Source organism: Hyla sarda, chromosome 5, assembly GCF_029499605.1.
Source record: "Hyla sarda isolate aHylSar1 chromosome 5, aHylSar1.hap1, whole genome shotgun sequence".
Classification (NCBI taxonomy): Eukaryota; Metazoa; Chordata; class Amphibia; order Anura; family Hylidae; genus Hyla; species Hyla sarda.
Genome location: NC_079193.1, coordinates 320313580 through 320336412, shown reverse-complemented (window position 1 = coordinate 320336412; position 22833 = coordinate 320313580). Strand labels below are relative to the sequence as shown.

General features: G+C 55.3%; 19 non-coding genes and 19 pseudogenes across 19 annotated transcripts; all 38 read right to left on the bottom strand.

Moving 5' to 3' along the window:
- Positions 1-519: 519 nt before the first annotated feature.
- LOC130275133 (5S ribosomal RNA) lies at positions 520-639 on the bottom strand (annotated as a pseudogene).
- Positions 640-939: 300 nt separating this feature from the next.
- LOC130274852 (5S ribosomal RNA) lies at positions 940-1058 on the bottom strand. Its single transcript, XR_008844560.1, has one exon. It is a non-coding gene; the product is annotated as a 5S ribosomal RNA (ribosomal RNA).
- A 653-nt stretch (positions 1059-1711) lies between these two features.
- Positions 1712-1831, bottom strand: LOC130275132 (5S ribosomal RNA; annotated as a pseudogene).
- Positions 1832-2131: 300 nt separating this feature from the next.
- Positions 2132-2250, bottom strand: LOC130274851 (5S ribosomal RNA). Its single transcript, XR_008844559.1, has one exon. It is a non-coding gene; the product is annotated as a 5S ribosomal RNA (ribosomal RNA).
- A 657-nt stretch (positions 2251-2907) lies between these two features.
- On the bottom strand, positions 2908-3027 carry LOC130275130 (5S ribosomal RNA; annotated as a pseudogene).
- Positions 3028-3327: 300 nt separating this feature from the next.
- On the bottom strand, positions 3328-3446 carry LOC130274850 (5S ribosomal RNA). The gene has a single exon (XR_008844558.1). It is a non-coding gene; the product is annotated as a 5S ribosomal RNA (ribosomal RNA).
- Positions 3447-4102: 656 nt separating this feature from the next.
- Positions 4103-4222, bottom strand: LOC130275129 (5S ribosomal RNA; annotated as a pseudogene).
- Positions 4223-4522: 300 nt separating this feature from the next.
- On the bottom strand, positions 4523-4641 carry LOC130274849 (5S ribosomal RNA). The gene has a single exon (XR_008844557.1). It is a non-coding gene; the product is annotated as a 5S ribosomal RNA (ribosomal RNA).
- A 657-nt stretch (positions 4642-5298) lies between these two features.
- LOC130275128 (5S ribosomal RNA) lies at positions 5299-5418 on the bottom strand (annotated as a pseudogene).
- Positions 5419-5718: 300 nt separating this feature from the next.
- LOC130274848 (5S ribosomal RNA) lies at positions 5719-5837 on the bottom strand. The gene has a single exon (XR_008844556.1). It is a non-coding gene; the product is annotated as a 5S ribosomal RNA (ribosomal RNA).
- Positions 5838-6494: 657 nt separating this feature from the next.
- LOC130275127 (5S ribosomal RNA) lies at positions 6495-6614 on the bottom strand (annotated as a pseudogene).
- A 300-nt stretch (positions 6615-6914) lies between these two features.
- On the bottom strand, positions 6915-7033 carry LOC130274847 (5S ribosomal RNA). The gene has a single exon (XR_008844555.1). It is a non-coding gene; the product is annotated as a 5S ribosomal RNA (ribosomal RNA).
- A 656-nt stretch (positions 7034-7689) lies between these two features.
- LOC130275126 (5S ribosomal RNA) lies at positions 7690-7809 on the bottom strand (annotated as a pseudogene).
- A 300-nt stretch (positions 7810-8109) lies between these two features.
- LOC130274845 (5S ribosomal RNA) lies at positions 8110-8228 on the bottom strand. The gene has a single exon (XR_008844553.1). It is a non-coding gene; the product is annotated as a 5S ribosomal RNA (ribosomal RNA).
- A 657-nt stretch (positions 8229-8885) lies between these two features.
- Positions 8886-9005, bottom strand: LOC130275125 (5S ribosomal RNA; annotated as a pseudogene).
- Positions 9006-9305: 300 nt separating this feature from the next.
- Positions 9306-9424, bottom strand: LOC130274844 (5S ribosomal RNA). Its single transcript, XR_008844552.1, has one exon. It is a non-coding gene; the product is annotated as a 5S ribosomal RNA (ribosomal RNA).
- Positions 9425-10081: 657 nt separating this feature from the next.
- LOC130275124 (5S ribosomal RNA) lies at positions 10082-10201 on the bottom strand (annotated as a pseudogene).
- A 300-nt stretch (positions 10202-10501) lies between these two features.
- On the bottom strand, positions 10502-10620 carry LOC130274843 (5S ribosomal RNA). The gene has a single exon (XR_008844551.1). It is a non-coding gene; the product is annotated as a 5S ribosomal RNA (ribosomal RNA).
- A 504-nt stretch (positions 10621-11124) lies between these two features.
- Positions 11125-11244, bottom strand: LOC130275123 (5S ribosomal RNA; annotated as a pseudogene).
- A 300-nt stretch (positions 11245-11544) lies between these two features.
- Positions 11545-11663, bottom strand: LOC130274842 (5S ribosomal RNA). Its single transcript, XR_008844550.1, has one exon. It is a non-coding gene; the product is annotated as a 5S ribosomal RNA (ribosomal RNA).
- Positions 11664-12320: 657 nt separating this feature from the next.
- Positions 12321-12440, bottom strand: LOC130275122 (5S ribosomal RNA; annotated as a pseudogene).
- Positions 12441-12740: 300 nt separating this feature from the next.
- On the bottom strand, positions 12741-12859 carry LOC130274841 (5S ribosomal RNA). The gene has a single exon (XR_008844549.1). It is a non-coding gene; the product is annotated as a 5S ribosomal RNA (ribosomal RNA).
- A 657-nt stretch (positions 12860-13516) lies between these two features.
- On the bottom strand, positions 13517-13636 carry LOC130275121 (5S ribosomal RNA; annotated as a pseudogene).
- Positions 13637-13936: 300 nt separating this feature from the next.
- Positions 13937-14055, bottom strand: LOC130274840 (5S ribosomal RNA). The gene has a single exon (XR_008844548.1). It is a non-coding gene; the product is annotated as a 5S ribosomal RNA (ribosomal RNA).
- Positions 14056-14712: 657 nt separating this feature from the next.
- LOC130275119 (5S ribosomal RNA) lies at positions 14713-14832 on the bottom strand (annotated as a pseudogene).
- A 300-nt stretch (positions 14833-15132) lies between these two features.
- LOC130274839 (5S ribosomal RNA) lies at positions 15133-15251 on the bottom strand. Its single transcript, XR_008844547.1, has one exon. It is a non-coding gene; the product is annotated as a 5S ribosomal RNA (ribosomal RNA).
- Positions 15252-15909: 658 nt separating this feature from the next.
- On the bottom strand, positions 15910-16029 carry LOC130275118 (5S ribosomal RNA; annotated as a pseudogene).
- A 300-nt stretch (positions 16030-16329) lies between these two features.
- LOC130274838 (5S ribosomal RNA) lies at positions 16330-16448 on the bottom strand. The gene has a single exon (XR_008844546.1). It is a non-coding gene; the product is annotated as a 5S ribosomal RNA (ribosomal RNA).
- A 656-nt stretch (positions 16449-17104) lies between these two features.
- On the bottom strand, positions 17105-17224 carry LOC130275117 (5S ribosomal RNA; annotated as a pseudogene).
- Positions 17225-17524: 300 nt separating this feature from the next.
- On the bottom strand, positions 17525-17643 carry LOC130274837 (5S ribosomal RNA). Its single transcript, XR_008844545.1, has one exon. It is a non-coding gene; the product is annotated as a 5S ribosomal RNA (ribosomal RNA).
- A 657-nt stretch (positions 17644-18300) lies between these two features.
- On the bottom strand, positions 18301-18420 carry LOC130275116 (5S ribosomal RNA; annotated as a pseudogene).
- Positions 18421-18720: 300 nt separating this feature from the next.
- On the bottom strand, positions 18721-18839 carry LOC130274836 (5S ribosomal RNA). The gene has a single exon (XR_008844544.1). It is a non-coding gene; the product is annotated as a 5S ribosomal RNA (ribosomal RNA).
- Positions 18840-19496: 657 nt separating this feature from the next.
- LOC130275115 (5S ribosomal RNA) lies at positions 19497-19616 on the bottom strand (annotated as a pseudogene).
- A 300-nt stretch (positions 19617-19916) lies between these two features.
- LOC130274834 (5S ribosomal RNA) lies at positions 19917-20035 on the bottom strand. The gene has a single exon (XR_008844542.1). It is a non-coding gene; the product is annotated as a 5S ribosomal RNA (ribosomal RNA).
- A 657-nt stretch (positions 20036-20692) lies between these two features.
- LOC130275114 (5S ribosomal RNA) lies at positions 20693-20812 on the bottom strand (annotated as a pseudogene).
- Positions 20813-21112: 300 nt separating this feature from the next.
- LOC130274833 (5S ribosomal RNA) lies at positions 21113-21231 on the bottom strand. The gene has a single exon (XR_008844541.1). It is a non-coding gene; the product is annotated as a 5S ribosomal RNA (ribosomal RNA).
- Positions 21232-21887: 656 nt separating this feature from the next.
- Positions 21888-22007, bottom strand: LOC130275113 (5S ribosomal RNA; annotated as a pseudogene).
- Positions 22008-22307: 300 nt separating this feature from the next.
- Positions 22308-22426, bottom strand: LOC130274832 (5S ribosomal RNA). The gene has a single exon (XR_008844540.1). It is a non-coding gene; the product is annotated as a 5S ribosomal RNA (ribosomal RNA).
- Between the last annotated feature and the right edge of the window lie 407 nt (positions 22427-22833).

Here is a 22833-nt window from a genome sequence, read left to right as displayed (position 1 = left end):
ATGGCTTACGTACACAAACTGCTTTGCACAGGGAGCCCTTGCTCGGGCTGGCCCCTTCAGCCTCAGCCTGCTCAAAGCCTGGCCATTTCCTGGCTGGGCTGCTTTTAACTCTTATATTTACACATGCCTGGCTGCAGGGGCAATGAGCTTTTCTGGCCGGGACACGGAGCTGGATGGACGGATTGTGTGCTGACAGTAGCAAGCAGCAAACCGGCACACAGGCCTCTGCGGCTTCCAGCTCTGGCTTGCCCCAAGTTGAATGGGGGAGATTCGTCAAAACCTGCGCAGAGAAAAAGCGGAGCAGTTGCCCGTAGCAACCGATCACATTGCTTCTTTTCATTTTTTATTAGCTACCTTTTTGAAACTGGAAGAAGCCATCTCATTGGATGCTTACGGGCAATGGGCCAACTTTTCCCCCAAAACAGGTTTTCGTAAATCTCCTCCCCCCCCCCCCCGATATTCGGGAAAGTGCCTTCCCAGGCTGGGCCAGAGGAGAAAGTGTAAAGAAACATCGCAACCTGTCTACAGCACCCGGTATTCCCAGGAGGTCAACCATCCCAGTACTGTCCGAGCCCGACCCTGCTTGGCTTCCGAGATCAGACGAGATCGGGCATACCCAGGGTGGTGTGGCCGGTAGACACTGGCTGGCCCCACTCTGTCGCACAAGCAGCTTTCCTCCAGGCCGCGGACCGTTGCGCAAAGGGCTGGACAGCAGGTAGCGCACCCCTGCGTACATTGCAGGTGAGCCCTGGGGACGTGCAGGGACTCAAGCTGATAGGACTGTAGGAGCATATCCCGTACTGTGACGTCACATAAACAACACAAGGGAGAAAGGCCATAAAAAAAGAAGAAAAGAAGCAAATGTGCAGCTAAGAAAGTGAATGTAAAAAAGGCATAGGGGAGACTGACCCCTGCTGGTTGAAGTGAGAAAAAGCAAAAAGCCTACAGCACCTGGTATTCCCAGGCGGTCTCCCATCCAAGTACTAACCAGGCCCGACCCTGCTTAGCTTCCGAGATCAGACGAGATCGGGCGTGTTCAGGGTGGTGTGGCCGTAGGCAGAGACGAGCCTCTCATTTGCAGCTCTTCTACTCTGCAGCCTGCCTGCCTGCTGCTCAGCACTGGGCCTGCTTCCTGCCCCCCTCCTTTCCACGCACTCAGCCCAGCTCCAAGGCTGCTTCAGCTCACTGGCTCTATGGCTTACGTACACAAAGTGCTTTGCACAGGGAGCCCTTGCTCGGGCTGGCCCCTTCAGCCTCAGCCTGCTCAAAGCCTGGCCATTTCCTGGCTGGGCTGCTTTTAACTCTTATATTTACACATGCCTGGCTGCAGGGGCAATGAGCTTTTCTGGCCGGGACACGGAGCTGGATGGACGGATTGTGTGCTGACAGTAGCAAGCAGCAAACCGGCACACAGGCCTCTGCGGCTTCCAGCTCTGGCTTGCCCCAAGTTGAATGGGGGAGATTCGTCAAAACCTGCGCAGAGAAAAAGCGGAGCAGTTGCCCGTAGCAACCGATCACATTGCTTCTTTTCATTTTTTATTAGCTACCTTTTTGAAACTGGAAGAAGCCATCTCATTGGATGCTTACGGGCAATGGGCCAACTTTTCCCCCAAAACAGGTTTTCGTAAATCTCCCCCACCCCCCCCGGATATTCGGGAAAGTGCCTTCCCAGGCTGGGCCAGAGGAGAAAGTGTAAAGAAACATCGCAACCTGTCTACAGCACCCGGTATTCCCAGGAGGTCAACCATCCCAGTACTGTCCGAGCCCGACCCTGCTTGGCTTCCGAGATCAGACGAGATCGGGCATACCCAGGGTGGTGTGGCCGGTAGACACTGGCTGGCCCCACTCTGTCGCACAAGCAGCTTTCCTCCAGGCCGCGGACCGTTGCGCAAAGGGCTGGACAGCAGGTAGCGCACCCCTGCGTACATTGCAGGTGAGCCCTGGGGACGTGCAGGGACTCAAGCTGATAGGACTGTAGGAGCATATCCCGTACTGTGACGTCACATAAACAACACAAGGGAGAAAGGCCATAAAAAAAGAAGAAAAGAAGCAAATGTGCAGCTAAGAAAGTGAATGTAAAAAAGGCATAGGGGAGACTGACCCCTGCTGGTTGAAGTGAGAAAAAGCAAAAAGCCTACAGCACCTGGTATTCCCAGGCGGTCTCCCATCCAAGTACTAACCAGGCCCGACCCTGCTTAGCTTCCGAGATCAGACGAGATCGGGCGTGTTCAGGGTGGTGTGGCCGTAGGCAGAGACGAGCCTCTCATTTGCAGCTCTTCTACTCTGCAGCCTGCCTGCCTGCCTGCTGCTCAGCACTGGGCCTGCTTCCTGCCCCCCTCCTTTCCACGCACTCAGCCCAGCTCCAAGGCTGCTTCAGCTCACTGGCTCTATGGCTTACGTACACAAACTGCTTTGCACAGGGAGCCCTTGCTCGGGCTGGCCCCTTCAGCCTCAGCCTGCTCAAAGCCTGGCCATTTCCTGGCTGGGCTGCTTTTAACTCTTATATTTACACATGCCTGGCTGCAGGGGCAATGAGCTTTTCTGGCCGGGACACGGAGCTGGATGGACGGATTGTGTGCTGACAGTAGCAAGCAGCAAACCGGCACACAGGCCTCTGCGGCTTCCAGCTCTGGCTTGCCCCAAGTTGAATGGGGGAGATTCGTCAAAACCTGCGCAGAGAAAAAGCGGAGCAGTTGCCCGTAGCAACCGATCACATTGCTTCTTTTCATTTTTTTATTAGCTACCTTTTTGAAACTGGAAGAAGCCATCTCATTGGATGCTTACGGGCAATGGGCCAACTTTTCCCCCAAAACAGGTTTTCGTAAATCTCCCCCCCCCCCCCGGATATTCGGGAAAGTGCCTTCCCAGGCTGGGCCAGAGGAGAAAGTGTAAAGAAACATCGCAACCTGTCTACAGCACCCGGTATTCCCAGGAGGTCAACCATCCCAGTACTGTCCGAGCCCGACCCTGCTTGGCTTCCGAGATCAGACGAGATCGGGCATACCCAGGGTGGTGTGGCCGGTAGACACTGGCTGGCCCCACTCTGTCGCACAAGCAGCTTTCCTCCAGGCCGCGGACCGTTGCGCAAAGGGCTGGACAGCAGGTAGCGCACCCCTGCGTACATTGCAGGTGAGCCCTGGGGACGTGCAGGGACTCAAGCTGATAGGACTGTAGGAGCATATCCCGTACTGTGACGTCACATAAACAACACAAGGGAGAAAGGCCATAAAAAAAGAAGAAAAGAAGCAAATGTGCAGCTAAGAAAGTGAATGTAAAAAAGGCATAGGGGAGACTGACCCCTGCTGGTTGAAGTGAGAAAAAGCAAAAAGCCTACAGCACCTGGTATTCCCAGGCGGTCTCCCATCCAAGTACTAACCAGGCCCGACCCTGCTTAGCTTCCGAGATCAGACGAGATCGGGCGTGTTCAGGGTGGTGTGGCCGTAGGCAGAGACGAGCCTCTCATTTGCAGCTCTTCTACTCTGCAGCCTGCCTGCCTGCCTGCTGCTCAGCACTGGGCCTGCTTCCTGCCCCCCTCCTTTCCACGCACTCAGCCCAGCTCCAAGGCTGCTTCAGCTCACTGGCTCTATGGCTTACGTACACAAAGTGCTTTGCACAGGGAGCCCTTGCTCGGGCTGGCCCCTTCAGCCTCAGCCTGCTCAAAGCCTGGCCATTTCCTGGCTGGGCTGCTTTTAACTCTTATATTTACACATGCCTGGCTGCAGGGGCAATGAGCTTTTCTGGCCGGGACATGGAGCTGGATGGACGGATTGTGTGCTGACAGTAGCAAGCAGCAAACCGGCACACAGGCCTCTGCGGCTTCCAGCTCTGGCTTGCCCCAAGTTGAATGGGGGAGATTCGTCAAAACCTGCGCAGAGAAAAAGCGGAGCAGTTGCCCGTAGCAACCGATCACATTGCTTCTTTTCATTTTTTATTAGCTACCTTTTTGAAACTGGAAGAAGCCATCTCATTGGATGCTTACGGGCAATGGGCCAACTTTTCCCCCAAAACAGGTTTTCGTAAATCTCCCCCCCCCCCCCCGATATTCGGGAAAGTGCCTTCCCAGGCTGGGCCAGAGGAGAAAGTGTAAAGAAACATCGCAACCTGTCTACAGCACCCGGTATTCCCAGGAGGTCAACCATCCCAGTACTGTCCGAGCCCGACCCTGCTTGGCTTCCGAGATCAGACGAGATCGGGCATACCCAGGGTGGTGTGGCCGGTAGACACTGGCTGGCCCCACTCTGTCGCACAAGCAGCTTTCCTCCAGGCCGCGGACCGTTGCGCAAAGGGCTGGACAGCAGGTAGCGCACCCCTGCGTACATTGCAGGTGAGCCCTGGGGACGTGCAGGGACTCAAGCTGATAGGACTGTAGGAGCATATCCCGTACTGTGACGTCACATAAACAACACAAGGGAGAAAGGCCATAAAAAAAGAAGAAAAGAAGCAAATGTGCAGCTAAGAAAGTGAATGTAAAAAAGGCATAGGGGAGACTGACCCCTGCTGGTTGAAGTGAGAAAAAGCAAAAAGCCTACAGCACCTGGTATTCCCAGGCGGTCTCCCATCCAAGTACTAACCAGGCCCGACCCTGCTTAGCTTCCGAGATCAGACGAGATCGGGCGTGTTCAGGGTGGTGTGGCCGTAGGCAGAGATGAGCCTCTCATTTGCAGCTCTTCTACTCTGCAGCCTGCCTGCCTGCCTGCTGCTCAGCACTGGGCCTGCTTCCTGCCCCCCTCCTTTCCACGCACTCAGCCCAGCTCCAAGGCTGCTTCAGCTCACTGGCTCTATGGCTTACGTACACAAACTGCTTTGCACAGGGAGCCCTTGCTCGGGCTGGCCCCTTCAGCCTCAGCCTGCTCAAAGCCTGGCCATTTCCTGGCTGGGCTGCTTTTAACTCTTATATTTACACATGCCTGGCTGCAGGGGCAATGAGCTTTTCTGGCCGGGACACGGAGCTGGATGGACGGATTGTGTGCTGACAGTAGCAAGCAGCAAACCGGCACACAGGCCTCTGCGGCTTCCAGCTCTGGCTTGCCCCAAGTTGAATGGGGGAGATTCGTCAAAACCTGCGCAGAGAAAAAGCGGAGCAGTTGCCCGTAGCAACCGATCACATTGCTTCTTTTCATTTTTTATTAGCTACCTTTTTGAAACTGGAAGAAGCCATCTCATTGGATGCTTACGGGCAATGGGCCAACTTTTCCCCCAAAACAGGTTTTCGTAAATCTCCCCCACCCCCCCCGGATATTCGGGAAAGTGCCTTCCCAGGCTGGGCCAGAGGAGAAAGTGTAAAGAAACATCGCAACCTGTCTACAGCACCCGGTATTCCCAGGAGGTCAACCATCCCAGTACTGTCCGAGCCCGACCCTGCTTGGCTTCCGAGATCAGACGAGATCGGGCATACCCAGGGTGGTGTGGCCGGTAGACACTGGCTGGCCCCACTCTGTCGCACAAGCAGCTTTCCTCCAGGCCGCGGACCGTTGCGCAAAGGGCTGGACAGCAGGTAGCGCACCCCTGCGTACATTGCAGGTGAGCCCTGGGGACGTGCAGGGACTCAAGCTGATAGGACTGTAGGAGCATATCCCGTACTGTGACGTCACATAAACAACACAAGGGAGAAAGGCCATAAAAAAAGAAGAAAAGAAGCAAATGTGCAGCTAAGAAAGTGAATGTAAAAAAGGCATAGGGGAGACTGACCCCTGCTGGTTGAAGTGAGAAAAAGCAAAAAGCCTACAGCACCTGGTATTCCCAGGCGGTCTCCCATCCAAGTACTAACCAGGCCCGACCCTGCTTAGCTTCCGAGATCAGACGAGATCGGGCGTGTTCAGGGTGGTGTGGCCGTAGGCAGAGACGAGCCTCTCATTTGCAGCTCTTCTACTCTGCAGCCTGCCTGCCTGCCTGCTGCTCAGCACTGGGCCTGCTTCCTGCCCCCCTCCTTTCCACGCACTCAGCCCAGCTCCAAGGCTGCTTCAGCTCACTGGCTCTATGGCTTACGTACACAAACTGCTTTGCACAGGGAGCCCTTGCTCGGGCTGGCCCCTTCAGCCTCAGCCTGCTCAAAGCCTGGCCATTTCCTGGCTGGGCTGCTTTTAACTCTTATATTTACACATGCCTGGCTGCAGGGGCAATGAGCTTTTCTGGCCGGGACACGGAGCTGGATGGACGGATTGTGTGCTGACAGTAGCAAGCAGCAAACCGGCACACAGGCCTCTGCGGCTTCCAGCTCTGGCTTGCCCCAAGTTGAATGGGGGAGATTCGTCAAAACCTGCGCAGAGAAAAAGCGGAGCAGTTGCCCGTAGCAACCGATCACATTGCTTCTTTTCATTTTTTTATTAGCTACCTTTTTGAAACTGGAAGAAGCCATCTCATTGGATGCTTACGGGCAATGGGCCAACTTTTCCCCCAAAACAGGTTTTCGTAAATCTCCCCCCCCCCCCCGGATATTCGGGAAAGTGCCTTCCCAGGCTGGGCCAGAGGAGAAAGTGTAAAGAAACATCGCAACCTGTCTACAGCACCCGGTATTCCCAGGAGGTCAACCATCCCAGTACTGTCCGAGCCCGACCCTGCTTGGCTTCCGAGATCAGACGAGATCGGGCATACCCAGGGTGGTGTGGCCGGTAGACACTGGCTGGCCCCACTCTGTCGCACAAGCAGCTTTCCTCCAGGCCGCGGACCGTTGCGCAAAGGGCTGGACAGCAGGTAGCGCACCCCTGCGTACATTGCAGGTGAGCCCTGGGGACGTGCAGGGACTCAAGCTGATAGGACTGTAGGAGCATATCCCGTACTGTGACGTCACATAAACAACACAAGGGAGAAAGGCCATAAAAAAAGAAGAAAAGAAGCAAATGTGCAGCTAAGAAAGTGAATGTAAAAAAGGCATAGGGGAGACTGACCCCTGCTGGTTGAAGTGAGAAAAAGCAAAAAGCCTACAGCACCTGGTATTCCCAGGCGGTCTCCCATCCAAGTACTAACCAGGCCCGACCCTGCTTAGCTTCCGAGATCAGACGAGATCGGGCGTGTTCAGGGTGGTGTGGCCGTAGGCAGAGACGAGCCTCTCATTTGCAGCTCTTCTACTCTGCAGCCTGCCTGCCTGCCTGCTGCTCAGCACTGGGCCTGCTTCCTGCCCCCCTCCTTTCCACGCACTCAGCCCAGCTCCAAGGCTGCTTCAGCTCACTGGCTCTATGGCTTACGTACACAAAGTGCTTTGCACAGGGAGCCCTTGCTCGGGCTGGCCCCTTCAGCCTCAGCCTGCTCAAAGCCTGGCCATTTCCTGGCTGGGCTGCTTTTAACTCTTATATTTACACATGCCTGGCTGCAGGGGCAATGAGCTTTTCTGGCCGGGACATGGAGCTGGATGGACGGATTGTGTGCTGACAGTAGCAAGCAGCAAACCGGCACACAGGCCTCTGCGGCTTCCAGCTCTGGCTTGCCCCAAGTTGAATGGGGGAGATTCGTCAAAACCTGCGCAGAGAAAAAGCGGAGCAGTTGCCCGTAGCAACCGATCACATTGCTTCTTTTCATTTTTTATTAGCTACCTTTTTGAAACTGGAAGAAGCCATCTCATTGGATGCTTACGGGCAATGGGCCAACTTTTCCCCCAAAACAGGTTTTCGTAAATCTCCCCCCCCCCCCCCGATATTCGGGAAAGTGCCTTCCCAGGCTGGGCCAGAGGAGAAAGTGTAAAGAAACATCGCAACCTGTCTACAGCACCCGGTATTCCCAGGAGGTCAACCATCCCAGTACTGTCCGAGCCCGACCCTGCTTGGCTTCCGAGATCAGACGAGATCGGGCATACCCAGGGTGGTGTGGCCGGTAGACACTGGCTGGCCCCACTCTGTCGCACAAGCAGCTTTCCTCCAGGCCGCGGACCGTTGCGCAAAGGGCTGGACAGCAGGTAGCGCACCCCTGCGTACATTGCAGGTGAGCCCTGGGGACGTGCAGGGACTCAAGCTGATAGGACTGTAGGAGCATATCCCGTACTGTGACGTCACATAAACAACACAAGGGAGAAAGGCCATAAAAAAAGAAGAAAAGAAGCAAATGTGCAGCTAAGAAAGTGAATGTAAAAAAGGCATAGGGGAGACTGACCCCTGCTGGTTGAAGTGAGAAAAAGCAAAAAGCCTACAGCACCTGGTATTCCCAGGCGGTCTCCCATCCAAGTACTAACCAGGCCCGACCCTGCTTAGCTTCCGAGATCAGACGAGATCGGGCGTGTTCAGGGTGGTGTGGCCGTAGGCAGAGATGAGCCTCTCATTTGCAGCTCTTCTACTCTGCAGCCTGCCTGCCTGCCTGCTGCTCAGCACTGGGCCTGCTTCCTGCCCCCCTCCTTTCCACGCACTCAGCCCAGCTCCAAGGCTGCTTCAGCTCACTGGCTCTATGGCTTACGTACACAAACTGCTTTGCACAGGGAGCCCTTGCTCGGGCTGGCCCCTTCAGCCTCAGCCTGCTCAAAGCCTGGCCATTTCCTGGCTGGGCTGCTTTTAACTCTTATATTTACACATGCCTGGCTGCAGGGGCAATGAGCTTTTCTGGCCGGGACACGGAGCTGGATGGACGGATTGTGTGCTGACAGTAGCAAGCAGCAAACCGGCACACAGGCCTCTGCGGCTTCCAGCTCTGGCTTGCCCCAAGTTGAATGGGGGAGATTCGTCAAAACCTGCGCAGAGAAAAAGCGGAGCAGTTGCCCGTAGCAACCGATCACATTGCTTCTTTTCATTTTTTATTAGCTACCTTTTTGAAACTGGAAGAAGCCATCTCATTGGATGCTTACGGGCAATGGGCCAACTTTTCCCCCAAAACAGGTTTTCGTAAATCTCCCCCACCCCCCCCGGATATTCGGGAAAGTGCCTTCCCAGGCTGGGCCAGAGGAGAAAGTGTAAAGAAACATCGCAACCTGTCTACAGCACCCGGTATTCCCAGGAGGTCAACCATCCCAGTACTGTCCGAGCCCGACCCTGCTTGGCTTCCGAGATCAGACGAGATCGGGCATACCCAGGGTGGTGTGGCCGGTAGACACTGGCTGGCCCCACTCTGTCGCACAAGCAGCTTTCCTCCAGGCCGCGGACCGTTGCGCAAAGGGCTGGACAGCAGGTAGCGCACCCCTGCGTACATTGCAGGTGAGCCCTGGGGACGTGCAGGGACTCAAGCTGATAGGACTGTAGGAGCATATCCCGTACTGTGACGTCACATAAACAACACAAGGGAGAAAGGCCATAAAAAAAGAAGAAAAGAAGCAAATGTGCAGCTAAGAAAGTGAATGTAAAAAAGGCATAGGGGAGACTGACCCCTGCTGGTTGAAGTGAGAAAAAGCAAAAAGCCTACAGCACCTGGTATTCCCAGGCGGTCTCCCATCCAAGTACTAACCAGGCCCGACCCTGCTTAGCTTCCGAGATCAGACGAGATCGGGCGTGTTCAGGGTGGTGTGGCCGTAGGCAGAGATGAGCCTCTCATTTGCAGCTCTTCTACTCTGCAGCCTGCCTGCCTGCCTGCTGCTCAGCACTGGGCCTGCTTCCTGCCCCCCTCCTTTCCACGCACTCAGCCCAGCTCCAAGGCTGCTTCAGCTCACTGGCTCTATGGCTTACGTACACAAACTGCTTTGCACAGGGAGCCCTTGCTCGGGCTGGCCCCTTCAGCCTCAGCCTGCTCAAAGCCTGGCCATTTCCTGGCTGGGCTGCTTTTAACTCTTATATTTACACATGCCTGGCTGCAGGGGCAATGAGCTTTTCTGGCCGGGACACGGAGCTGGATGGACGGATTGTGTGCTGACAGTAGCAAGCAGCAAACCGGCACACAGGCCTCTGCGGCTTCCAGCTCTGGCTTGCCCCAAGTTGAATGGGGGAGATTCGTCAAAACCTGCGCAGAGAAAAAGCGGAGCAGTTGCCCGTAGCAACCGATCACATTGCTTCTTTTCATTTTTTATTAGCTACCTTTTTGAAACTGGAAGAAGCCATCTCATTGGATGCTTACGGGCAATGGGCCAACTTTTCCCCCAAAACAGGTTTTCGTAAATCTCCCCCACCCCCCCCGGATATTCGGGAAAGTGCCTTCCCAGGCTGGGCCAGAGGAGAAAGTGTAAAGAAACATCGCAACCTGTCTACAGCACCCGGTATTCCCAGGAGGTCAACCATCCCAGTACTGTCCGAGCCCGACCCTGCTTGGCTTCCGAGATCAGACGAGATCGGGCATACCCAGGGTGGTGTGGCCGGTAGACACTGGCTGGCCCCACTCTGTCGCACAAGCAGCTTTCCTCCAGGCCGCGGACCGTTGCGCAAAGGGCTGGACAGCAGGTAGCGCACCCCTGCGTACATTGCAGGTGAGCCCTGGGGACGTGCAGGGACTCAAGCTGATAGGACTGTAGGAGCATATCCCGTACTGTGACGTCACATAAACAACACAAGGGAGAAAGGCCATAAAAAAAGAAGAAAAGAAGCAAATGTGCAGCTAAGAAAGTGAATGTAAAAAAGGCATAGGGGAGACTGACCCCTGCTGGTTGAAGTGAGAAAAAGCAAAAAGCCTACAGCACCTGGTATTCCCAGGCGGTCTCCCATCCAAGTACTAACCAGGCCCGACCCTGCTTAGCTTCCGAGATCAGACGAGATCGGGCGTGTTCAGGGTGGTGTGGCCGTAGGCAGAGACGAGCCTCTCATTTGCAGCTCTTCTACTCTGCAGCCTGCCTGCCTGCTGCTCAGCACTGGGCCTGCTTTCCTGGCTGGGCTGCTTTTAACTCTTATATTTACACATGCCTGGCTGCAGGGGCAATGAGCTTTTCTGGCCGGGACACGGAGCTGGATGGACGGATTGTGTGCTGACAGTAGCAAGCAGCAAACCGGCACACAGGCCTCTGCGGCTTCCAGCTCTGGCTTGCCCCAAGTTGAATGGGGGAGATTCGTCAAAACCTGCGCAGAGAAAAAGCGGAGCAGTTGCCCGTAGCAACCGATCACATTGCTTCTTTTCATTTTTTATTTGCTACCTTTTTGAAACTGGAAGAAGCCATCTCATTGGATGCTTACGGGCAATGGGCCAACTTTTCCCCCAAAACAGGTTTTCGTAAATCTCCCCCACCCCCCCCGGATATTCGGGAAAGTGCCTTCCCAGGCTGGGCCAGAGGAGAAAGTGTAAAGAAACATCGCAACCTGTCTACAGCACCCGGTATTCCCAGGAGGTCAACCATCCCAGTACTGTCCGAGCCCGACCCTGCTTGGCTTCCGAGATCAGACGAGATCGGGCATACCCAGGGTGGTGTGGCCGGTAGACACTGGCTGGCCCCACTCTGTCGCACAAGCAGCTTTCCTCCAGGCCGCGGACCGTTGCGCAAAGGGCTGGACAGCAGGTAGCGCACCCCTGCGTACATTGCAGGTGAGCCCTGGGGACGTGCAGGGACTCAAGCTGATAGGACTGTAGGAGCATATCCCGTACTGTGACGTCACATAAACAACACAAGGGAGAAAGGCCATAAAAAAAGAAGAAAAGAAGCAAATGTGCAGCTAAGAAAGTGAATGTAAAAAAGGCATAGGGGAGACTGACCCCTGCTGGTTGAAGTGAGAAAAAGCAAAAAGCCTACAGCACCTGGTATTCCCAGGCGGTCTCCCATCCAAGTACTAACCAGGCCCGACCCTGCTTAGCTTCCGAGATCAGACGAGATCGGGCGTGTTCAGGGTGGTGTGGCCGTAGGCAGAGACGAGCCTCTCATTTGCAGCTCTTCTACTCTGCAGCCTGCCTGCCTGCCTGCTGCTCAGCACTGGGCCTGCTTCCTGCCCCCCTCCTTTCCACGCACTCAGCCCAGCTCCAAGGCTGCTTCAGCTCACTGGCTCTATGGCTTACGTACACAAACTGCTTTGCACAGGGAGCCCTTGCTCGGGCTGGCCCCTTCAGCCTCAGCCTGCTCAAAGCCTGGCCATTTCCTGGCTGGGCTGCTTTTAACTCTTATATTTACACATGCCTGGCTGCAGGGGCAATGAGCTTTTCTGGCCGGGACACGGAGCTGGATGGACGGATTGTGTGCTGACAGTAGCAAGCAGCAAACCGGCACACAGGCCTCTGCGGCTTCCAGCTCTGGCTTGCCCCAAGTTGAATGGGGGAGATTCGTCAAAACCTGCGCAGAGAAAAAGCGGAGCAGTTGCCCGTAGCAACCGATCACATTGCTTCTTTTCATTTTTTTATTAGCTACCTTTTTGAAACTGGAAGAAGCCATCTCATTGGATGCTTACGGGCAATGGGCCAACTTTTCCCCCAAAACAGGTTTTCGTAAATCTCCCCCCCCCCCCCGGATATTCGGGAAAGTGCCTTCCCAGGCTGGGCCAGAGGAGAAAGTGTAAAGAAACATCGCAACCTGTCTACAGCACCCGGTATTCCCAGGAGGTCAACCATCCCAGTACTGTCCGAGCCCGACCCTGCTTGGCTTCCGAGATCAGACGAGATCGGGCATACCCAGGGTGGTGTGGCCGGTAGACACTGGCTGGCCCCACTCTGTCGCACAAGCAGCTTTCCTCCAGGCCGCGGACCGTTGCGCAAAGGGCTGGACAGCAGGTAGCGCACCCCTGCGTACATTGCAGGTGAGCCCTGGGGACGTGCAGGGACTCAAGCTGATAGGACTGTAGGAGCATATCCCGTACTGTGACGTCACATAAACAACACAAGGGAGAAAGGCCATAAAAAAAGAAGAAAAGAAGCAAATGTGCAGCTAAGAAAGTGAATGTAAAAAAGGCATAGGGGAGACTGACCCCTGCTGGTTGAAGTGAGAAAAAGCAAAAAGCCTACAGCACCTGGTATTCCCAGGCGGTCTCCCATCCAAGTACTAACCAGGCCCGACCCTGCTTAGCTTCCGAGATCAGACGAGATCGGGCGTGTTCAGGGTGGTGTGGCCGTAGGCAGAGACGAGCCTCTCATTTGCAGCTCTTCTACTCTGCAGCCTGCCTGCCTGCCTGCTGCTCAGCACTGGGCCTGCTTCCTGCCCCCCTCCTTTCCACGCACTCAGCCCAGCTCCAAGGCTGCTTCAGCTCACTGGCTCTATGGCTTACGTACACAAAGTGCTTTGCACAGGGAGCCCTTGCTCGGGCTGGCCCCTTCAGCCTCAGCCTGCTCAAAGCCTGGCCATTTCCTGGCTGGGCTGCTTTTAACTCTTATATTTACACATGCCTGGCTGCAGGGGCAATGAGCTTTTCTGGCCGGGACATGGAGCTGGATGGACGGATTGTGTGCTGACAGTAGCAAGCAGCAAACCGGCACACAGGCCTCTGCGGCTTCCAGCTCTGGCTTGCCCCAAGTTGAATGGGGGAGATTCGTCAAAACCTGCGCAGAGAAAAAGCGGAGCAGTTGCCCGTAGCAACCGATCACATTGCTTCTTTTCATTTTTTATTAGCTACCTTTTTGAAACTGGAAGAAGCCATCTCATTGGATGCTTACGGGCAATGGGCCAACTTTTCCCCCAAAACAGGTTTTCGTAAATCTCCCCCCCCCCCCCCCGATATTCGGGAAAGTGCCTTCCCAGGCTGGGCCAGAGGAGAAAGTGTAAAGAAACATCGCAACCTGTCTACAGCACCCGGTATTCCCAGGAGGTCAACCATCCCAGTACTGTCCGAGCCCGACCCTGCTTGGCTTCCGAGATCAGACGAGATCGGGCATACCCAGGGTGGTGTGGCCGGTAGACACTGGCTGGCCCCACTCTGTCGCACAAGCAGCTTTCCTCCAGGCCGCGGACCGTTGCGCAAAGGGCTGGACAGCAGGTAGCGCACCCCTGCGTACATTGCAGGTGAGCCCTGGGGACGTGCAGGGACTCAAGCTGATAGGACTGTAGGAGCATATCCCGTACTGTGACGTCACATAAACAACACAAGGGAGAAAGGCCATAAAAAAAGAAGAAAAGAAGCAAATGTGCAGCTAAGAAAGTGAATGTAAAAAAGGCATAGGGGAGACTGACCCCTGCTGGTTGAAGTGAGAAAAAGCAAAAAGCCTACAGCACCTGGTATTCCCAGGCGGTCTCCCATCCAAGTACTAACCAGGCCCGACCCTGCTTAGCTTCCGAGATCAGACGAGATCGGGCGTGTTCAGGGTGGTGTGGCCGTAGGCAGAGATGAGCCTCTCATTTGCAGCTCTTCTACTCTGCAGCCTGCCTGCCTGCCTGCTGCTCAGCACTGGGCCTGCTTCCTGCCCCCCTCCTTTCCACGCACTCAGCCCAGCTCCAAGGCTGCTTCAGCTCACTGGCTCTATGGCTTACGTACACAAACTGCTTTGCACAGGGAGCCCTTGCTCGGGCTGGCCCCTTCAGCCTCAGCCTGCTCAAAGCCTGGCCATTTCCTGGCTGGGCTGCTTTTAACTCTTATATTTACACATGCCTGGCTGCAGGGGCAATGAGCTTTTCTGGCCGGGACACGGAGCTGGATGGACGGATTGTGTGCTGACAGTAGCAAGCAGCAAACCGGCACACAGGCCTCTGCGGCTTCCAGCTCTGGCTTGCCCCAAGTTGAATGGGGGAGATTCGTCAAAACCTGCGCAGAGAAAAAGCGGAGCAGTTGCCCGTAGCAACCGATCACATTGCTTCTTTTCATTTTTTATTAGCTACCTTTTTGAAACTGGAAGAAGCCATCTCATTGGATGCTTACGGGCAATGGGCCAACTTTTCCCCCAAAACAGGTTTTCGTAAATCTCCCCCACCCCCCCCGGATATTCGGGAAAGTGCCTTCCCAGGCTGGGCCAGAGGAGAAAGTGTAAAGAAACATCGCAACCTGTCTACAGCACCCGGTATTCCCAGGAGGTCAACCATCCCAGTACTGTCCGAGCCCGACCCTGCTTGGCTTCCGAGATCAGACGAGATCGGGCATACCCAGGGTGGTGTGGCCGGTAGACACTGGCTGGCCCCACTCTGTCGCACAAGCAGCTTTCCTCCAGGCCGCGGACCGTTGCGCAAAGGGCTGGACAGCAGGTAGCGCACCCCTGCGTACATTGCAGGTGAGCCCTGGGGACGTGCAGGGACTCAAGCTGATAGGACTGTAGGAGCATATCCCGTACTGTGACGTCACATAAACAACACAAGGGAGAAAGGCCATAAAAAAAGAAGAAAAGAAGCAAATGTGCAGCTAAGAAAGTGAATGTAAAAAAGGCATAGGGGAGACTGACCCCTGCTGGTTGAAGTGAGAAAAAGCAAAAAGCCTACAGCACCTGGTATTCCCAGGCGGTCTCCCATCCAAGTACTAACCAGGCCCGACCCTGCTTAGCTTCCGAGATCAGACGAGATCGGGCGTGTTCAGGGTGGTGTGGCCGTAGGCAGAGACGAGCCTCTCATTTGCAGCTCTTCTACTCTGCAGCCTGCCTGCCTGCCTGCTGCTCAGCACTGGGCCTGCTTCCTGCCCCCCTCCTTTCCACGCACTCAGCCCAGCTCCAAGGCTGCTTCAGCTCACTGGCTCTATGGCTTACGTACACAAACTGCTTTGCACAGGGAGCCCTTGCTCGGGCTGGCCCCTTCAGCCTCAGCCTGCTCAAAGCCTGGCCATTTCCTGGCTGGGCTGCTTTTAACTCTTATATTTACACATGCCTGGCTGCAGGGGCAATGAGCTTTTCTGGCCGGGACACGGAGCTGGATGGACGGATTGTGTGCTGACAGTAGCAAGCAGCAAACCGGCACACAGGCCTCTGCGGCTTCCAGCTCTGGCTTGCCCCAAGTTGAATGGGGGAGATTCGTCAAAACCTGCGCAGAGAAAAAGCGGAGCAGTTGCCCGTAGCAACCGATCACATTGCTTCTTTTCATTTTTTTATTAGCTACCTTTTTGAAACTGGAAGAAGCCATCTCATTGGATGCTTACGGGCAATGGGCCAACTTTTCCCCCAAAACAGGTTTTCGTAAATCTCCCCCCCCCCCCCCGGATATTCGGGAAAGTGCCTTCCCAGGCTGGGCCAGAGGAGAAAGTGTAAAGAAACATCGCAACCTGTCTACAGCACCCGGTATTCCCAGGAGGTCAACCATCCCAGTACTGTCCGAGCCCGACCCTGCTTGGCTTCCGAGATCAGACGAGATCGGGCATACCCAGGGTGGTGTGGCCGGTAGACACTGGCTGGCCCCACTCTGTCGCACAAGCAGCTTTCCTCCAGGCCGCGGACCGTTGCGCAAAGGGCTGGACAGCAGGTAGCGCACCCCTGCGTACATTGCAGGTGAGCCCTGGGGACGTGCAGGGACTCAAGCTGATAGGACTGTAGGAGCATATCCCGTACTGTGACGTCACATAAACAACACAAGGGAGAAAGGCCATAAAAAAAGAAGAAAAGAAGCAAATGTGCAGCTAAGAAAGTGAATGTAAAAAAGGCATAGGGGAGACTGACCCCTGCTGGTTGAAGTGAGAAAAAGCAAAAAGCCTACAGCACCTGGTATTCCCAGGCGGTCTCCCATCCAAGTACTAACCAGGCCCGACCCTGCTTAGCTTCCGAGATCAGACGAGATCGGGCGTGTTCAGGGTGGTGTGGCCGTAGGCAGAGACGAGCCTCTCATTTGCAGCTCTTCTACTCTGCAGCCTGCCTGCCTGCCTGCTGCTCAGCACTGGGCCTGCTTCCTGCCCCCCTCCTTTCCACGCACTCAGCCCAGCTCCAAGGCTGCTTCAGCTCACTGGCTCTATGGCTTACGTACACAAAGTGCTTTGCACAGGGAGCCCTTGCTCGGGCTGGCCCCTTCAGCCTCAGCCTGCTCAAAGCCTGGCCATTTCCTGGCTGGGCTGCTTTTAACTCTTATATTTACACATGCCTGGCTGCAGGGGCAATGAGCTTTTCTGGCCGGGACATGGAGCTGGATGGACGGATTGTGTGCTGACAGTAGCAAGCAGCAAACCGGCACACAGGCCTCTGCGGCTTCCAGCTCTGGCTTGCCCCAAGTTGAATGGGGGAGATTCGTCAAAACCTGCGCAGAGAAAAAGCGGAGCAGTTGCCCGTAGCAACCGATCACATTGCTTCTTTTCATTTTTTATTAGCTACCTTTTTGAAACTGGAAGAAGCCATCTCATTGGATGCTTACGGGCAATGGGCCAACTTTTCCCCCAAAACAGGTTTTCGTAAATCTCCCCCCCCCCCCCCGATATTCGGGAAAGTGCCTTCCCAGGCTGGGCCAGAGGAGAAAGTGTAAAGAAACATCGCAACCTGTCTACAGCACCCGGTATTCCCAGGAGGTCAACCATCCCAGTACTGTCCGAGCCCGACCCTGCTTGGCTTCCGAGATCAGACGAGATCGGGCATACCCAGGGTGGTGTGGCCGGTAGACACTGGCTGGCCCCACTCTGTCGCACAAGCAGCTTTCCTCCAGGCCGCGGACCGTTGCGCAAAGGGCTGGACAGCAGGTAGCGCACCCCTGCGTACATTGCAGGTGAGCCCTGGGGACGTGCAGGGACTCAAGCTGATAGGACTGTAGGAGCATATCCCGTACTGTGACGTCACATAAACAACACAAGGGAGAAAGGCCATAAAAAAAGAAGAAAAGAAGCAAATGTGCAGCTAAGAAAGTGAATGTAAAAAAGGCATAGGGGAGACTGACCCCTGCTGGTTGAAGTGAGAAAAAGCAAAAAGCCTACAGCACCTGGTATTCCCAGGCGGTCTCCCATCCAAGTACTAACCAGGCCCGACCCTGCTTAGCTTCCGAGATCAGACGAGATCGGGCGTGTTCAGGGTGGTGTGGCCGTAGGCAGAGATGAGCCTCTCATTTGCAGCTCTTCTACTCTGCAGCCTGCCTGCCTGCCTGCTGCTCAGCACTGGGCCTGCTTCCTGCCCCCCTCCTTTCCACGCACTCAGCCCAGCTCCAAGGCTGCTTCAGCTCACTGGCTCTATGGCTTACGTACACAAACTGCTTTGCACAGGGAGCCCTTGCTCGGGCTGGCCCCTTCAGCCTCAGCCTGCTCAAAGCCTGGCCATTTCCTGGCTGGGCTGCTTTTAACTCTTATATTTACACATGCCTGGCTGCAGGGGCAATGAGCTTTTCTGGCCGGGACACGGAGCTGGATGGACGGATTGTGTGCTGACAGTAGCAAGCAGCAAACCGGCACACAGGCCTCTGCGGCTTCCAGCTCTGGCTTGCCCCAAGTTGAATGGGGGAGATTCGTCAAAACCTGCGCAGAGAAAAAGCGGAGCAGTTGCCCGTAGCAACCGATCACATTGCTTCTTTTCATTTTTTATTAGCTACCTTTTTGAAACTGGAAGAAGCCATCTCATTGGATGCTTACGGGCAATGGGCCAACTTTTCCCCCAAAACAGGTTTTCGTAAATCTCCCCCACCCCCCCCGGATATTCGGGAAAGTGCCTTCCCAGGCTGGGCCAGAGGAGAAAGTGTAAAGAAACATCGCAACCTGTCTACAGCACCCGGTATTCCCAGGAGGTCAACCATCCCAGTACTGTCCGAGCCCGACCCTGCTTGGCTTCCGAGATCAGACGAGATCGGGCATACCCAGGGTGGTGTGGCCGGTAGACACTGGCTGGCCCCACTCTGTCGCACAAGCAGCTTTCCTCCAGGCCGCGGACCGTTGCGCAAAGGGCTGGACAGCAGGTAGCGCACCCCTGCGTACATTGCAGGTGAGCCCTGGGGACGTGCAGGGACTCAAGCTGATAGGACTGTAGGAGCATATCCCGTACTGTGACGTCACATAAACAACACAAGGGAGAAAGGCCATAAAAAAAGAAGAAAAGAAGCAAATGTGCAGCTAAGAAAGTGAATGTAAAAAAGGCATAGGGGAGACTGACCCCTGCTGGTTGAAGTGAGAAAAAGCAAAAAGCCTACAGCACCTGGTATTCCCAGGCGGTCTCCCATCCAAGTACTAACCAGGCCCGACCCTGCTTAGCTTCCGAGATCAGACGAGATCGGGCGTGTTCAGGGTGGTGTGGCCGTAGGCAGAGATGAGCCTCTCATTTGCAGCTCTTCTACTCTGCAGCCTGCCTGCCTGCCTGCTGCTCAGCACTGGGCCTGCTTCCTGCCCCCCTCCTTTCCACGCACTCAGCCCAGCTCCAAGGCTGCTTCAGCTCACTGGCTCTATGGCTTACGTACACAAACTGCTTTGCACAGGGAGCCCTTGCTCGGGCTGGCCCCTTCAGCCTCAGCCTGCTCAAAGCCTGGCCATTTCCTGGCTGGGCTGCTTTTAACTCTTATATTTACACATGCCTGGCTGCAGGGGCAATGAGCTTTTCTGGCCGGGACACGGAGCTGGATGGACGGATTGTGTGCTGACAGTAGCAAGCAGCAAACCGGCACACAGGCCTCTGCGGCTTCCAGCTCTGGCTTGCCCCAAGTTGAATGGGGGAGATTCGTCAAAACCTGCGCAGAGAAAAAGCGGAGCAGTTGCCCGTAGCAACCGATCACATTGCTTCTTTTCATTTTTTATTAGCTACCTTTTTGAAACTGGAAGAAGCCATCTCATTGGATGCTTACGGGCAATGGGCCAACTTTTCCCCCAAAACAGGTTTTCGTAAATCTCCCCCACCCCCCCCGGATATTCGGGAAAGTGCCTTCCCAGGCTGGGCCAGAGGAGAAAGTGTAAAGAAACATCGCAACCTGTCTACAGCACCCGGTATTCCCAGGAGGTCAACCATCCCAGTACTGTCCGAGCCCGACCCTGCTTGGCTTCCGAGATCAGACGAGATCGGGCATACCCAGGGTGGTGTGGCCGGTAGACACTGGCTGGCCCCACTCTGTCGCACAAGCAGCTTTCCTCCAGGCCGCGGACCGTTGCGCAAAGGGCTGGACAGCAGGTAGCGCACCCCTGCGTACATTGCAGGTGAGCCCTGGGGACGTGCAGGGACTCAAGCTGATAGGACTGTAGGAGCATATCCCGTACTGTGACGTCACATAAACAACACAAGGGAGAAAGGCCATAAAAAAAGAAGAAAAGAAGCAAATGTGCAGCTAAGAAAGTGAATGTAAAAAAGGCATAGGGGAGACTGACCCCTGCTGGTTGAAGTGAGAAAAAGCAAAAAGCCTACAGCACCTGGTATTCCCAGGCGGTCTCCCATCCAAGTACTAACCAGGCCCGACCCTGCTTAGCTTCCGAGATCAGACGAGATCGGGCGTGTTCAGGGTGGTGTGGCCGTAGGCAGAGACGAGCCTCTCATTTGCAGCTCTTCTACTCTGCAGCCTGCCTGCCTGCCTGCTGCTCAGCACTGGGCCTGCTTCCTGCCCCCCTCCTTTCCACGCACTCAGCCCAGCTCCAAGGCTGCTTCAGCTCACTGGCTCTATGGCTTACGTACACAAACTGCTTTGCACAGGGAGCCCTTGCTCGGGCTGGCCCCTTCAGCCTCAGCCTGCTCAAAGCCTGGCCATTTCCTGGCTGGGCTGCTTTTAACTCTTATATTTACACATGCCTGGCTGCAGGGGCAATGAGCTTTTCTGGCCGGGACACGGAGCTGGATGGACGGATTGTGTGCTGACAGTAGCAAGCAGCAAACCGGCACACAGGCCTCTGCGGCTTCCAGCTCTGGCTTGCCCCAAGTTGAATGGGGGAGATTCGTCAAAACCTGCGCAGAGAAAAAGCGGAGCAGTTGCCCGTAGCAACCGATCACATTGCTTCTTTTCATTTTTTTATTAGCTACCTTTTTGAAACTGGAAGAAGCCATCTCATTGGATGCTTACGGGCAATGGGCCAACTTTTCCCCCAAAACAGGTTTTCGTAAATCTCCCCCCCCCCCCCGGATATTCGGGAAAGTGCCTTCCCAGGCTGGGCCAGAGGAGAAAGTGTAAAGAAACATCGCAACCTGTCTACAGCACCCGGTATTCCCAGGAGGTCAACCATCCCAGTACTGTCCGAGCCCGACCCTGCTTGGCTTCCGAGATCAGACGAGATCGGGCATACCCAGGGTGGTGTGGCCGGTAGACACTGGCTGGCCCCACTCTGTCGCACAAGCAGCTTTCCTCCAGGCCGCGGACCGTTGCGCAAAGGGCTGGACAGCAGGTAGCGCACCCCTGCGTACATTGCAGGTGAGCCCTGGGGACGTGCAGGGACTCAAGCTGATAGGACTGTAGGAGCATATCCCGTACTGTGACGTCACATAAACAACACAAGGGAGAAAGGCCATAAAAAAAGAAGAAAAGAAGCAAATGTGCAGCTAAGAAAGTGAATGTAAAAAAGGCATAGGGGAGACTGACCCCTGCTGGTTGAAGTGAGAAAAAGCAAAAAGCCTACAGCACCTGGTATTCCCAGGCGGTCTCCCATCCAAGTACTAACCAGGCCCGACCCTGCTTAGCTTCCGAGATCAGACGAGATCGGGCGTGTTCAGGGTGGTGTGGCCGTAGGCAGAGACGAGCCTCTCATTTGCAGCTCTTCTACTCTGCAGCCTGCCTGCCTGCCTGCTGCTCAGCACTGGGCCTGCTTCCTGCCCCCCTCCTTTCCACGCACTCAGCCCAGCTCCAAGGCTGCTTCAGCTCACTGGCTCTATGGCTTACGTACACAAAGTGCTTTGCACAGGGAGCCCTTGCTCGGGCTGGCCCCTTCAGCCTCAGCCTGCTCAAAGCCTGGCCATTTCCTGGCTGGGCTGCTTTTAACTCTTATATTTACACATGCCTGGCTGCAGGGGCAATGAGCTTTTCTGGCCGGGACATGGAGCTGGATGGACGGATTGTGTGCTGACAGTAGCAAGCAGCAAACCGGCACACAGGCCTCTGCGGCTTCCAGCTCTGGCTTGCCCCAAGTTGAATGGGGGAGATTCGTCAAAACCTGCGCAGAGAAAAAGCGGAGCAGTTGCCCGTAGCAACCGATCACATTGCTTCTTTTCATTTTTTATTAGCTACCTTTTTGAAACTGGAAGAAGCCATCTCATTGGATGCTTACGGGCAATGGGCCAACTTTTCCCCCAAAACAGGTTTTCGTAAATCTCCCCCCCCCCCCCCGATATTCGGGAAAGTGCCTTCCCAGGCTGGGCCAGAGGAGAAAGTGTAAAGAAACATCGCAACCTGTCTACAGCACCCGGTATTCCCAGGAGGTCAACCATCCCAGTACTGTCCGAGCCCGACCCTGCTTGGCTTCCGAGATCAGACGAGATCGGGCATACCCAGGGTGGTGTGGCCGGTAGACACTGGCTGGCCCCACTCTGTCGCACAAGCAGCTTTCCTCCAGGCCGCGGACCGTTGCGCAAAGGGCTGGACAGCAGGTAGCGCACCCCTGCGTACATTGCAGGTGAGCCCTGGGGACGTGCAGGGACTCAAGCTGATAGGACTGTAGGAGCATATCCCGTACTGTGACGTCACATAAACAACACAAGGGAGAAAGGCCATAAAAAAAGAAGAAAAGAAGCAAATGTGCAGCTAAGAAAGTGAATGTAAAAAAGGCATAGGGGAGACTGACCCCTGCTGGTTGAAGTGAGAAAAAGCAAAAAGCCTACAGCACCTGGTATTCCCAGGCGGTCTCCCATCCAAGTACTAACCAGGCCCGACCCTGCTTAGCTTCCGAGATCAGACGAGATCGGGCGTGTTCAGGGTGGTGTGGCCGTAGGCAGAGATGAGCCTCTCATTTGCAGCTCTTCTACTCTGCAGCCTGCCTGCCTGCCTGCTGCTCAGCACTGGGCCTGCTTCCTGCCCCCCTCCTTTCCACGCACTCAGCCCAGCTCCAAGGCTGCTTCAGCTCACTGGCTCTATGGCTTACGTACACAAACTGCTTTGCACAGGGAGCCCTTGCTCGGGCTGGCCCCTTCAGCCTCAGCCTGCTCAAAGCCTGGCCATTTCCTGGCTGGGCTGCTTTTAACTCTTATATTTACACATGCCTGGCTGCAGGGGCAATGAGCTTTTCTGGCCGGGACACGGAGCTGGATGGACGGATTGTGTGCTGACAGTAGCAAGCAGCAAACCGGCACACAGGCCTCTGCGGCTTCCAGCTCTGGCTTGCCCCAAGTTGAATGGGGGAG